This window comes from Molossus molossus, unplaced genomic scaffold, assembly GCF_014108415.1.
Source record: "Molossus molossus isolate mMolMol1 unplaced genomic scaffold, mMolMol1.p scaffold_m16_p_1, whole genome shotgun sequence".
NCBI lineage: Eukaryota > Metazoa > Chordata > Mammalia > Chiroptera > Molossidae > Molossus > Molossus molossus.
This window is the reverse complement of record NW_023425344.1, coordinates 150,079,163-150,094,191: the sequence shown is the minus strand read 5'-3', so window position 1 is coordinate 150,094,191 and position 15,029 is coordinate 150,079,163. Positions and strand designations below refer to the sequence as shown.

The 15,029-nt window shown below is 34.5% G+C and overlaps 1 protein-coding gene across 2 annotated transcripts in view; it reads right to left on the bottom strand.

Moving 5' to 3' along the window:
* Positions 1-15,029, bottom strand: part of LRFN5 (leucine rich repeat and fibronectin type III domain containing 5) — a 288,423-nt gene that overhangs the window by 135,656 nt on the left and 137,738 nt on the right. For both annotated transcript variants that reach the window (XM_036275619.1, XM_036275629.1), the window contains one exon: positions 9,558-9,733. The gene's annotated coding sequence lies outside the window, so the exon portion shown is untranslated. Of the gene's footprint in view, positions 1-9,557; positions 9,734-15,029 lie in introns of those variants that run through there.

Below are 15,029 nucleotides of genomic sequence, written 5' to 3'. Positions count from 1 at the left end.
TGTCTCTCTCATATCAATATTTCTCTCTCCCTCTTCCCCACTCTCTCCCTCCCACTCTATTTGAAGATAAGTGCAAAAAATATCCTCGGGCGAAGATTAAAAAAAAACATAAAAACAAAATCATTAACTACAGTCACCATGCTGGACATCATATCCTAGAATTTATTCACCTTATAACTGAAAGTCTGTACTCTTTGACCAACATCTCTTTATTTTCTCCGCCCCTCAGCCCCTGGCAACCAGCATTCTACTTTGTTTCTATGAGTTCAATGGTTTTAGATTCTGTATATTACTGAGATCATAACACAATTTATCTTTCTCCGTCAGTCTTTTTATTTTTATTTTATCTTTATTGTTGAAAGTATTACAGACTGACAAGCCTCAGGGGGGGTTGGGGGGAGAAGAGATAAACCACAGAATTTACATGCATGTATGCATGACCAATGAACATAGAGAACAAAGCTGGGGATGGGGCGGGGGGAAGGTGAGGAGGGTGTCAATGGAGGAAAAATGAGAAACATCTGTAACAAAAAAAAATTAAAAAAAAAAAAATCAACCAGAGTACATAATAATTGGAACAACAACAACAAAAAAAGAAAAGTATTACAGATGTCCATCCTTTTTTTCCTCTGACACCTTCCTCCCCTCCTGTCTCTTGCCTTCTGACAGCCTTTTGAAATGTAGCCACTCTGGTTGGTGGTTTAGAAAGTTAAATTTGCATTTTGACTAATGACTAATGAACTTTAGCAACTTTCTGTATGTTTATTGTCCTTTCAGATACTTTTTAATAAACTGCCTCTTTAAGACTTTGCCCATGGTTGGTTGGTTGGATTTCTGGGTTTTCTCTTCAATTTTATTTTTATTTTCTTTAAATTATATTTTATTTTTATTGCTGACATTATTACAGATGTCCCCCATTTCTACCCCCAATCTGCCTCCTTCCACCTAGACCCCATCCTCCCCTCCCTCTGGCCCTCACCACATTGTTGTCTATGTCCATGTGCTATGCATATATGTTGTATATTATATTGTGTTCATCACCCCCAAGTCATGTCTCTTTTCATCACCATTTATCTTCCCTTTACCTCCCCCTGCTTTCCATACCCCCATTCCCTCTGGTAATGGGTAATGACTTATACTGTCCTCTGTCTATGTGTCTGTGAGTTCTGTTTGTTTTTTATCTTTATTGTTGAAAGTATTACAGATGTCCCTCCTTTTATCCCCATTGACCCTCCCCAACTTCACCACACTACTGTCTGTGTCCATTGGTTATACATATATGCATATACATTTTTGGTTTATCTTTTCCTGACCCTTACCCCCTTCCCTCTGAGGTGCATCATTCTTTCCCTATTTCCATGTCTCTGGTTCTTTTTTGTTCATCAGTTTATTTTGTTCATTAGATTCCACATATAAGTGAGATTATTTTTTCCTTTGGTTAATTTTTGTGAAGTATATAAAATCTGCATCTAGACGCAATTTTCTTTTGTTTGTGGATGTCCAATTGTTCCAACACGATGTGTTGAACACACTGTCTTTGCTCCATTGTATTGTCATTGCTCCTTTGTGAAAATTAGTTGACTATATTTGCAAGAGTCTATTTCTGGAATCTCTATTTTGTTGCACCAATCTGTTTGTCTAGGCTTTCCTAATACCACACGACCTTGATTACTGTAGCTCTACAGTAAGTTTTGAAGTCAAGGAGCATCAGTCCACAAACTTTGTTCTTCTACAATATTGGCTACTCTGTGTCTTTTTGTCTCTCCACGAAAACATCAGAATCAGTTTGTTGATACCCAAAAAATAATGTGCTGGAAATGGGATTGCACTGAATGTAGAGATTAGTTTGGCAAAAAATGACATCTTGACAACATTGAGTCCTCCTCTCCACGAACATGAATCTCTACTAATTTAGTTCATATTTAATACTGTTTGATGTTTTACTTGCATGATATCCTTTTATAAGCTTTGGAAGTTACAATGCTTGGATCATACAAAATAAGATATTTGAGTCTGTGATACAAGATAACAATTTTGTTTAATTTTAATCAAACATTTTCATATTTATTCTTGTTTTCAATTTGTAATCAATTACCACTTATTCAGAATGATTTTAGAATGCTGGTTAATTCTACATTCTCGTGAAGTGAACACTCCTAATATGTCCTAAATATAGATTACTAATTTGCAAGGAATTGCAACATGTCAAAATAAATCTAATACTGAAAAGAAAAGCAGGAGATAAATCTCTACAACTAACTATTTCACATAAGGCCTTGGAGTAACCATTCTTGTTATTTTTTATATATTTGATGTATTTTTAAAGTAAATCCCTGATATTTGTTTGTTTTCCCTTTGGGTATTTTGCATAAAAATGCATTGAAAAATTTGTAAATAAATATATTTTTGGTTATTTGGAATAGACTAAATTGGAGTTTCTCATAAAGTGGTCCATCTTTTAGTATTTTATTAATGACTGGATTTATTCCAAAAATGACTAAAGAAATATTCTGAAAAACAAAAGCATAAGAAACCTATTTGAGTGACACACCTGTCTCTGTCTAGAGGACAGACTTGATAATTTCTGAGGTCTAAAATATATGAGAACAAAATATTTACTTGTTCTCATGGGTATCATGTAGCAAAAATAAATATAAGGATGCTACTCAGACTAGATAAGGATGAGCGCTACATAGACTTGATGATAGCCAGATCCTTACTTGACATTTTCTTCATTATCTCCCTTACTTATCATTACTTTTAATAATGGACTGATTTCTGTGATATTGCCCATAATATATAGTATTTTGGTGAAAAAAATTTTAAAGAATCTATCTATACCTTTAATAAGAGTCACTGGTATATCATGATGAGTAGAGAACAAACTCAAAACGTAATTGAGATATTGAATGACTTCTGGACTCACTATTATGTGACTCATTCTTGGCTACTATTTTCCAGGCTGAAGTGTTCACATATAAACACATACATCAATAAAATCCATGAATGCCACAGCTCCACTCTTATTATCTCTATAACTGTTATACATTGAACCATTCTTTAATTATACCAACCTAAATTTCTGAGATTCTACACTTTTATTTCAAGATGCATATAAGAAGTATTGAAAAATGTTTCATAAAATGCCCATGAAAACATTATATTAAAATGCACATAATTTTATTTGCCAGTGTTTCCTTTTCAGTTTTTCCTTTTAAGTAGAGAATTTTTGTTATTAAAAAGTTTACTCTATCTTTCTGTTTATTTATAAATAATAAATGCATGCTTTCAATTGTGGATTATATGTGAGTTGGAATCATTATTGTACCAGGCACTGAAATAATCTAGAAGGTACTCATTTGCCTGTAATGGGACTCTATCTTCAAGACATAAATAAGTAAGCAGGTTTTAAAAGGTTGTTTTCCAGATATTAAATAGCATGTTAAAGATACAGGATTTAGCCTAGTAACCCATATTTGCCTGAAAGTGATTCAAAAGAAAGCCAAAGTCTTATTATGGATATAGACCTGCCTGACACCAAGAACAGCCATTAAGGGAAAAAAAAAAAAAAAAAAAGTTGTTTTTACTAACAAAGCTTTCCCCTCAGTTGACAATTCGTATCTGCCTGATGGTTTACTGTACACATTGAAGGAAAAAAAAAAAGGTTCTTTTTTTATTCTATGTTAAATCAGTTACACATTAAATTTTCTTAAGTCAAAGGTCAGGTTGATTAGACAAATGAGATCAAGCTACCATTCTGCAAGGTCACCGCCATCACCCAGCTTTCCATATACAACCAGGCATGATGAAGAGGTTATCACTAACTCATCACTTAACTCCTGCTTGTCAATATTCCCAAAGGTGTGCTTTATTTATCCCCTTGATGATAAAAGATCTTCAACATCACTAAGATTCTTCAGCATTTTAGCCATTAAATACTTCTGTGCCCAAACTGGATTATCTAAGTGTACCATCTAAGATAGCACTTTTCAAAACCAAATCTCTAGTTAGGTTTTCTTATACTGTTTTCAGCTAGTAAGGATACGTCTACAAAGTCCCTGTTTTTTTTTTTTTTACACATCTTTCCATGTACTGGTAACTATAAATTTCATCATGCCTTTCCCCTTCAAATATGTCGTTAGTCATATTAACTTAGAGTTTGAGATCAATGTACATAGATTCTTCATATGGCAAGTCATGGATTTTCTTGTAGAAACCTTTGTACTGCAAGGTTTTCCTTGCTATAAAATCTCCCACATTCAACTTCATAATGATGAACGATGTCTCCGTTTACCCAGAGAATTCTGAATCTGACATGTGTTAAAATACCCCTAGTGGCACTCACAGTGTATAAGGAAGAGTAACAGCTCGGTCAGTGGGACAGGTTGCTCATCAGAATAACTGGGATAATAACTGAGGCTGAGTCTGTAAAAACTGGATTTTGTCCAATGGGTTTCATAGCCAACGCTTTGCAATTAAGATCGCTGCCGTGCATCTGATGCCAGCTGCCAGGAGGACTCTCCCCATGGCATCAGTCTCTCCTGGGCTTAAATGTAATCATTATCTCCTAAGGAAAAGCATTTATTCAGACCTCTTCCCAGGACACTTCACAGTAAGAACTGTAGTATTAGCAACCCACAGGGCCAACTCTAACAGTAGGCAGAAAGAGCAGAGGCCGTTTGACATCGAGTACTGCCAGCTAAGACATTTTTAGTTTTGGTGTCAGTACTTAAGGGCTTTGGGGAGATCTGTACATTCTCTCTCCACCTTCTGGAATTTTTATCTAAATGAGACCACACATCAGCACATTAACAACAAAAGCCCAATGTTTAAACTTATCTCTGAGGTTCAGACGATTCTACTTCTAATAAGTATATTTGCATATTCTCAAATGGAAGTGACCTCTTTTCCCACTAAATTCCCATGACTATTTGCAGCTTTTTATCATTATTTATCTTAAGATGCTTCTTTCTACACTGTAATACTATCACCTGTCTTACTGATATATAATTCAGTTTTGGGGCAAAAATTCCTGTTGGATTCATTTATACCTGCTTCATAACAGCAAGGGCAGAGTCTTGATCCACCCCCTACCGGGAAAACGATACTGAGTCTAAAGAGGACAGGGTGGCAGTATAAGGCTATTAGAAAAAGAAACACTCGCTGTGGATGATGAGCAAGCAGTAAGCAGGATCCAACTTTCACAACAGGAACATGTAAAATACAAACACGAAAAGATCGAATAGTTGATCATTACACATTTTGTTCCAGTTGATATCCTTGGAATCTTTCTTTTCTCAGACAACATCAAAAGAATACTCATGTTTTACGTGATGGAGAGAAGCTTCCTCTGTTTTACCGACCAGGGCCTTGGGTTTGACACACATATTTAAACATCTGAACATTCTTATTTAACCTTTATCATTATCAATACAGAAGTAAAAGTATGTCATGCTGTTACTTGCTATTAATTCTAGAAATACAGAAGTGTGGCTCTTTTTAGTAGAATTATAGTTTCTGAAATTTCATAGCAAAAGCCATGACATTTATAAGGAAAACTATCCCAGTAAGTCACTAAAGAAAGAGAACAACATTGGCAGAAAGGCAAACTTGTGAAGTAATTTTCCAGTGGTAATGTTTCCTGTTTGTTACAATTTTTTCTCCCTGCTCCTCCTATGCTCCTATGATAGTTTTTTTTTTCAGATCTTAGAAATTTTCTTTCTCTTAAAACACAGAGAGAGAGAAGGAAGGAGAAAGAGACAAAGAAATGGCAGACGCTATGCCAGTATTCAGAGAGGAGGCAGAATAAAAGGGTTTCAATAATGAACAAAATGAACATGGATTGTGACCTTATAGCGCTTACAACCTGGAAGGGAAGTCAGCATTATCAGTAACGTCACAGAGAAACACAAAGCTGGACAGGTCACAGTTACATGGCGCTATGAGACCATGAGATAGAAGATAATCTGGTCAGGCAGAGGAAGAAACGCTTCCTTCAGGAGGTGACTAGCCCATTGAGATACAAGGCAAAAAAAAAAAAAAAGTTGGAAGTGGTGATTCCCTTCGGGAGAAACAACCAGGTGCCAAGAGCTAGGTGGGAGGGGACAAGGAAGAACCTAAGGACACCTGTGCCTGGGACGCAGAAAGGGAAGGGAGCAAGTGTTGGCTGGGTTGAGGCTTTTAGAAAAGCACTAAAATATGAGAGCATGGCAGCCATGATAAGGAACTTTGTCTACATATTTTTAGAGGTATGATGCCTTATTCTTGTGTTCTGTACAGCTCTCTTTGGAGAACAGACAGCGCAGGTGTCTCTGTGGGTGTGAGCAATAATTTGGCAGCCTCTGGAATAGCCCAGGGGAGAGATTATATTATTTTGGACCAGGTAACTGATGGTCCGAAATGGACAAAAATGGATGAATTCCAGAAGATATTTTTAGATAAATATGACCAGATTAGGTGGAATGAAGGAGAGAGGTGCAAGGTGATTTATATTTATTCTGGTATAATGTGAAGTCATGTACTGAGCTTAAAAATATCAAGAGCATATTTGGAGAGAGAACCAAGTGCTTGCTTTGCAACATGTTAAATTTAAGGCACTTAGTTAATTAGATGTATCAACTTGGATGCAAAATATATACATTCATGAGAGTCATTCTAAAGTTTGACTTTTTTAATTGTTTACTCTCTATTCTTTTTTAAATGATCATTACATAGTATACCATGCTTTGTTCTATCTTTCATAATTGGGATTATTAAACCTAATTAATGTAACCACCGTAGGATTTGTGGTTAACATATTATGATAACCTAAATTTTTTTAACTGTGTTTTTGTGGCTCAAGTGTCCGGTATGATTTCAAATATATAAACATATACCTAAAGATATTAAGCATAAAAAAATCTATCTGGTTAAGAGCATATACAATTTTATAAACTACCTCATAGAGATAGTGAAACAATAAAAAGTTAATGTTTATTAAAAAGTACTAGATAATGTCAAATGATATGTTTGTCATTATTGTAAGTGATTAAGCCACTGTCAACTAGTGTTATCAGAGTTCATAATTTACAAGTCTTAAACATTAGCAGATTTATTTCAGAAAAATAAGAGTAGTTTAAATATTCAATGTCATTAAGCATACCTTAATATATAGAAAACATTTTGTAGAGTGATTATCGTTGCTGTTATGTGTATAGTAAATTATCTCTAGATACATATCTATTTACACAGGCATAGATATCTCCTGTTCAGACATTATTGTTTATTGTTTAAATTCATCAGCGTTTTAGTTAAACAAGAAACAACAGCAGAAACAAATGAAAGTACTATTTTACTGGCCAAGACTAATGGAAAACACCATAGTGAGAAAAATAACCATCATAACAAACACCACCTCCTTGAGTGTCCTGCACTAATAACTAATGGATATTCCATTGCCTCATTAATGTACTACTTCTCCATTCATTATTTCCTCTAAGAAAGTTCCCAGCATTCCATTTATTTTTTAAAGGGTTTGAATGGATGTGCTATGAATTTTCAATGAGCTATTTGAAATTTGGGGAACCTAATTAGGAATGTATTTACTTCCTCTTTTTTCAGGGTGATTAATTCCATGCAAGACTTTCAGCCTAATATTACTCCAAAGAAAAAATAAAAAGGGAAAAGGAGATTCTACTTCTATGGACTAATGGACTGGTAATTAAAAAAATTGAATTAAGCATTAACTCAGAAGAGACATTTTCAATATATAAATTATTTCTATTTAGCCTTCTATTGCCAGGTTAATTAAGTAAATCCTTTGGCCTTACTGCCATTAGTAAATGAAAATGTATTTGAATTAACTAAGTCTTGTGATTTACACTAGGGAATATATATCAATAAATATATTCCCTTTGCTAACAGCTTTCATAAATCAGATAATTTATTTTTAAAAAGCCTTATTCATGGAAAACAAAAATTCACTAGTTATCTAATTGTTTAGGAAGATAAAAATCTCTGGAGTTGCTTGTGTGGTTGCCTTTAAGAAACAAACCCTATATATTTCCATATCTTCCAAATGTATAAAATCACCTCAGGTTTAGACAGGTTCCTCATTTCTTTAAGAAAAGTAAAAGATGAAAAATTTAGAATAGCTTCCTCAAGCTTATTTAATAAAAAGCTCAAGGACCTAGGCAACAAAAGCAATTCTGAAGATAAATGAATAAATCATGTACCAAAGGACTACAAGGTAATAAAATATACATAGAAGAAACCTACACTAAAATAATGACTTCTAATCTGTCTTCTGCATACTTAGACTCAACATTTTACATTACAGTTATAGTTATAATAAATTAACTTCAATATAACCTAATATATCCTTTTTGTTTATCTCTTAAAAGTAGTCCTTCTACATTATTTTGCACACAGTAGCAACAGCATATTGGCTCTCTGTTTTAAATATTATGTAATCTGCAGCACCATGATTCAGAAACAAATTCTTAACAACAGTTTCTATGTTCTCTGAAGGGCATAGACATCTCTGTTGCTGGCATACTGAAGCTGTAATATGCTGCAAAATAAACTACAGTGATTAAATGTCTCCTACCCTTTCTCTCAAGGAAATTTCAATTGCTAAGCACCTAATTATTAAGAGACAATCTCAGCTACAAACCTTGCTCTTTAAAAAAATGCACCCATATAATTTTCTGTGTGGTGTCATTTTGATACAAATACATCTCAAAGAGCTGCAAGAGATGACTATATCAAATATTTGGGCAAAGAAGTGGTAAAAAAAAATATGGTAAATATAAACAGAATAAACTATAATAGAATACAATAAAATCAGAAGTATGAACCAGAAAAGTATGGATTTTTTTCCTGAAAAATTACCTTGACTTTTCCATTTCTATGAACATAACTAATCATGTAATTGATGTATTTATCTGATTTATCTAGTAATTAGAACACCCAAAAATATATATGTAGCTGGGAATTTGTCTCCTGATTTCAATTCACTGTCTTGTATGTGATTTCACTTTTTTTCAGCTTCTCCCATATCCATATTTATAGACAGCCACAAAGTCTCTTTCAATAACACACAAGGAACATACCAACAACTTTTTGGTGTACAGGAGAATGCTCCAACCAACTGAGCCACACCAGTCAGGACAAGTATTTGTTTTTTAAGAATCAAAAGGCCAGGGATTTTATTTCATCTTTACAAATCATTACTCAAGCCCTTCTGATAAAATACTTGGTCATTCTGCATCTCTTTACTCATGTGGAAACATTATGATTTTAATCTCTCCCCATTTATTCTTCAAGGTTGCACATATAAATTATGACAATGCATTGCAAAGCAACCCTATAAAAAGGAAAATCAGAAAATTACATAAAGATATACATAAAATATTGTAGAGTTTGAATCTCCAGAAAGATATGGCTCAAAAAAGTAATAATAATCAGTGAATACTGCTGGTTTTAATTTGTACATTAATTCGCAACGTTTTTCGTAAGCCTCTCCGAAGTGTTTTTAAACCCATTGGCAGTGATCAAACCAAAGGCAATCAACTTACTTCTGGAGCCTGAAGAGTTCCTCACCACTGTGAAGGAGTCGGCACTCTGCTTGGCTGCTGCAGAAGAGGGACAGGGTGAAAGCATCTCCAAAATTGAGTCTAAGGATGGTGTCAGAAGTAAGGGTGTTCAGCTACTACATGTCTTCCTGACACCTGGCTGATTGGGTTCAGGAACTCTTCAAAGGAGACAAGAACAACAACAAAAAAAGTGTATCAAAATATGCTTAGGAAGTATCTTTGATAAACACAGTTGTTTTCAACTGTGATTAACCTCAAACTGTATCAGGAATACCACTAAATAGAATGTAAACAGATCTGCCAAACAGGGCTTTCCAGTGAAATGTACAATATGCACTCTATTACAATAGATAGGTCAGTATTCTGTTTTTTTATTTACGGAAGGAGATTTCTTATCTCATAACTAAAGATCGTTTAAACCATCAAAAGATACGTAGTTCAATTTTATTTATAGTATGTCCATTAATTCAACTTGCAAACTAATGTTAAAACATTGCCTTAGTTAACAAATGTATAATCATCACCGACTTGGTACCAGATACATGACACTGGGGATAGCGCACTGAAATGAAGCTCTCAAACCCTGCCCTCGTGGAGCTATGTTGTGGCGCCTATATTTTCTTCAATAGAGAAAATCTATTATCTCAACATATAAGTCTATGAAGGAAATACACAGGTAGGTCATTTGACTATTAACTTTATGTCAGAAGATTGCTAATTTCTACCTATTTCTGAGGGTTCTATGTCAATCTAAAGCATAATAGACCTAGCTCTTTGAGACACAATATTTAAACTTTCACCCCTAAAATCTTAAAAAAAAAAAAAAAAAAGGCTTTTGTTTTCATTGTATTTGAGAGAGGGGAAGGGAGAGGGATATAAATGAGAGAGAACATTGATTGGCCACCTCCTGCATGCCCCCCACTGGGGATTGGGCCAACAACCTGGGCATGGGCCCTGATCAGAAATCGAACCAGCAACCTTTTGGTGCACGGGTCAACACTCAACTACTGAGCCACACAGACCAGGCTCCACCCTAAAATCTTTATTATAGTATCAGTTGGTATTCAAACACTATCATTCTTAATGTAAAAATAGGATCAATTTATAAAAATGTTCTTGAAATGAACATTTTACTAGGCTATGACATATTTCATCTGGTGAAGCAAAAGTGAGGAATGATATAATTCTATAGTGTGTAACAATAAAGAAAAGATAGAAGACAATAGAAAGATAACTCAGGTCTCAGGTTATGTTTATTGTTCCTCCTATTTCCATTGTTAAATGATCTTACAAAGTGAAAATTTAAAAGGGTGAGTATGTCCTGAGATATCCAATAATTAGGTTTTAATTTAAAAAGAAAGTTAAGCTATTGCCTAAATTTATACTCAAATTACTCAGATACGCTAAAACTCTATATATAGAATGATGGCAAAGCTAAATAAAAATAAGTTACATTTTATCTCAAGTTATCTTTAAAAATGTGTCAACCAATGTTCTTTTGAAAATTTATAATATAAAAGATGTTTATTATAGAATTATAGAATAACTGATGACATACACACAAATATAAGCCAATCATGTGCTAATCCACCTGAGTCAGCTTTCATTTACTTTTTAAAATATTTTTATTGATTTATTTTTGTTACAGATGTCACTCCTTTTTTTCCCCATTGACACCTTCCTCCCCATCCTCCCCACCCCATACCCAGCTTTGTTGTCCATGTCCATTGGTTATATGTTCATTCATATAAATTCTGTGGTTTAACTCTTCCCTACCCCCACCACCCCTTCTTCTGAGGGTTGTCAGTCAGTACCCTACTTCCATGTCTCTGGGTCTACCCTATTCCTCAGACTGTTATGTTCATTATATTCCACCAATAAGTGAGATCATGTGATATTTGTCTTTCTCTATTTGGTTTCTTTCACTTAGGATGACACTTTCCAGGTCCCTCCATGTCATCTCAAAGGATAAGAGATCTTTCTTTCTTACAGCTGCATAGTACTCCATTGTGTCTATATACCACTGCTTTTTTATCCATTTGTCTACTGATGGACATTGGGGCTGTTTCCAGATCCTAGCTATTGTAAATAGTGCTGCTATGAACATGGGGGTACATATATTCTTTCTGATTGGTGTTTCAGGCTTTTTAGGGTATACTCCTTAAGTGGGATCACAAGATTAAATGATAATTCAATTTTTAACTTTTTGAGGTAACACCATAGTGTTTTCCATAGTGGCTGGACCACTCTGCATTCTCACCAGCAGTGTACTAGAATTCCCTTTTCTCCTCACCCTTACCAATACTAGTTGTTTGATGATTTGCTGATGGTAGCCATTCTGACAGGTGTAGGGTGATAACTCATTGTTGTTTTAATTTGCATCTCTGATGATTAGTGATGTTGAGCATTTCTTCATGTCTCTTGGCCATATGTATGTCCTGTTTGGAGAGATGTCTATTTAGCTCCTCTGCCCATTTTTAAATTGGGTTCTTTGCCCTTCTTTTGTTGAGTTGTATGAGTACTCTATATATTTTGGAAATTAACCCCTTATCTGATATATCATTGGCAATCATGATCTCCCATACATGGGTTGCCTTTCCATTTAGATGACTGTATCTTTTGCTGTGCAGAAGCTTTTTAGTTTGATGTAATCCCATGTGTTTATTTTCTCCTTTGTTTCTGTTGCCTTAGGTGTTGTATCAGTGAAAATTCTGCTGTGTAAGATACTTGAAATTTTGTTGCCTTCATTTTCTTTTAGGATTTTTATGGATTCATGGGTCACATTTAAGTCTTTTATCCATTCTGAGTTTATTCTTATGTATAGGGTAATTTGATGGTCTAGTTTCATTTTTTTTTTGCATGTAGTTGTCCAATTTTATCAACACCATTTATTAAAGAGGCTGTCTTTACTCCATTGAATGCTCTTGCCTCCTTTGTCAAATATTAATTGAGCATATTGCCTTGGGTCCATTCCTGGGTTCTCTGTCCTGTTCTACTTGTCCATATGCCTGTTCTTGTGCCAGTACCAGGCTGTTTCGATTACAGTATCTTTGTAGTATAACTTGATATCCGGTATTGTGATCCCACTTACTCTGTCCTTCTTTTTCAAGATGGCTGTGGATATTCAGGGTCATTTTTGGCTCCATGTGAATTTCCGTATTTGTTCTACTCCTGTGAAATATGAATTGGTATTTTGATGGGGATTGCATTGAATCTATAGATTGCTATGAGTAATATGAACATTATAATTATGTTAATTCTTCCAATCCATGAACAAGGTATGTGCTTCCACTTTTTTATATCTTCCCCTATTTCTTTTTTCAATATCCTGTAGTTTTCTGTGAATAGGCCCTTTACTTTTGATTAAGTTTATTCCTAGCTATAATAATTTTTTTGCCACGATTGTAAATGGGATTTTTTTTAGTTTCTCTTTCTGTGAGTTCATGATTGGTGTATAAGAATACCATCGATTTCTTGACGTTAACTTTGTATCCTGCTACTTTGCCAAATTCATTTATTAAGTCTAGTAGATTTTTGATGGAGTCTTTAGGGTTTTCTATGTATAATATCATGTCATCTACAAATAATGACAGTTTCACTTCCTCCTTTCCAATTTGGATCCCTTTTATTTTTTCTTCCTGTCTGATTGCTTTGGCTAATACTTCCAGTACTATGTTAAATAAGAGTGGCAGAAATGGGATTCCTTGTCTTGTTCCTGTTCTTAAGGGAAATGCCTTTAGTTTTTTCCCAATGAGTATGATGTTGGCTATAGGTCTTTCATATATGGCCTTTATTATGTCAAGATATGATCTCTCTATTCCCACATTGCTGAGTGTTTTTATCAGAAACGGATGCTGGATTTTGTCAAAGGCTTTTTCGGCATGTATTGATATGATCATGTGGTTTTTATTCTTCATTTTGTTTATGTGCTGTATCACATTCATTGATTTGTGAATATTGTACCAGCCTTGCATCCCTGGCATGAATCCCACTTGGTCATGGTGAATAATTTTTTTGATGTACTGCTGGATCCGATTTGCTTGTATTTTGTTCAGGGTTTTGGCATCTATGTTCATCAGGGATACTGGCCTGTAACTTTCTTTCATTGTAGTGTCTTTTTCTGGTTTTGGAATTAGAATTATGCTGCCTCATACCACGAGTTTGGAAGTCTTCCTTTTTCTTGAATTTTTTGAAATAGTTTGAGGAGAATGGGTATTAATTGTTCTTTGAATGTTCAGGAAAATTTTCCCGTGACGCCATCCGGACCTGGACTTTTGTTTGCTGGGAGAGTCTTGATTACCTCTTCAAGTTCCTTAGTTGCTATTGGTCTGTTCAAGTTTTCTATCTCTTCCAGGTCCAGTTTTGAGAGGCTATGTTTTTCTAGAAATTTGTCCATTTTGCTTAGATTGTCAAATTTTTTCCCATATAATTGTTCATAGTATTTGTTAATGATCTTTTGTATTTCTGTGGTGTCAGTTGTTACTTTTCCTCTTTCATTTTTGTTTTGTGTATTTAGGTTCTCTTTGTTTCTTGATGAGTCTAGATAAGGGTCCATCAATCTTGTTTATCTTTTCGAAAAACCAATTCTTCATTTCATTGATCCTTTGAATTGTTTTTGTTGTTGTTGTTGTTGTTGTTGTTGGGTTTTTGTTTTTGTCTATGTCATTTATTTTTGCTCTGATTTTTACGAATTTTTTTCTTCTACTTGCTCTGGAGTTTTCTTGTTGTTTGCTTTCTAGTTCTGTAAGTTGTGAGGTTAGATAGTCTATCAGAAATTTGTCTAGTTTCTTGAGGTAGGTCAGCAGTGCTATGAACTTCCCTATCAGAACTGCTTTCACTGCATCCCATAGATTTTGTGTTGTTGTGTGTTTGTTGTCATTGGTTTCCAAGAAATTTTTTATTTCTTCCTTGATTTCCTTAGTAACCCATTTGTTGTTTAATAACATGCTATTTAGCTTCCATGTGTTGAAATGTCTTTGCATGTTCCTGTTGCAATTGATTTCTAGTTTCATGCCATTATGATCTGAGAAGATGACTTGATATAATTTCAATTTTCTTGACCTTGTAGAGACTTAGTTTGTTTCCTAACATATTGTCTATCTTTGAGAATGTCCCATGTGCACTTGAGAACAATGTAATTCTGTAGTTTTGGGATGGAATTCTCTGTAGATATCTATTAAATCCTTTGGTCTAGTGCTTCATTTAGAGTCTCTGTTTCCTTGCTAATTTTTTGTCCAGAGGATCTATCCAGTGATGTCAGCGGGCTGTTGAAGTTCCCTGCTATGATTGTACTGCTATTGATTTCTCCTTTGAAGTTCTCCAGAAGATTTTTAATATATTTTGCTGCTCCTATATTGGGTGCATATATGTTTACTAAAGTCATATCTTCCTGTTGGATAGATCCTTTTAATATTATGTAGTGAACTTCTTTGTCTCTAGATATGGCCTTTATTT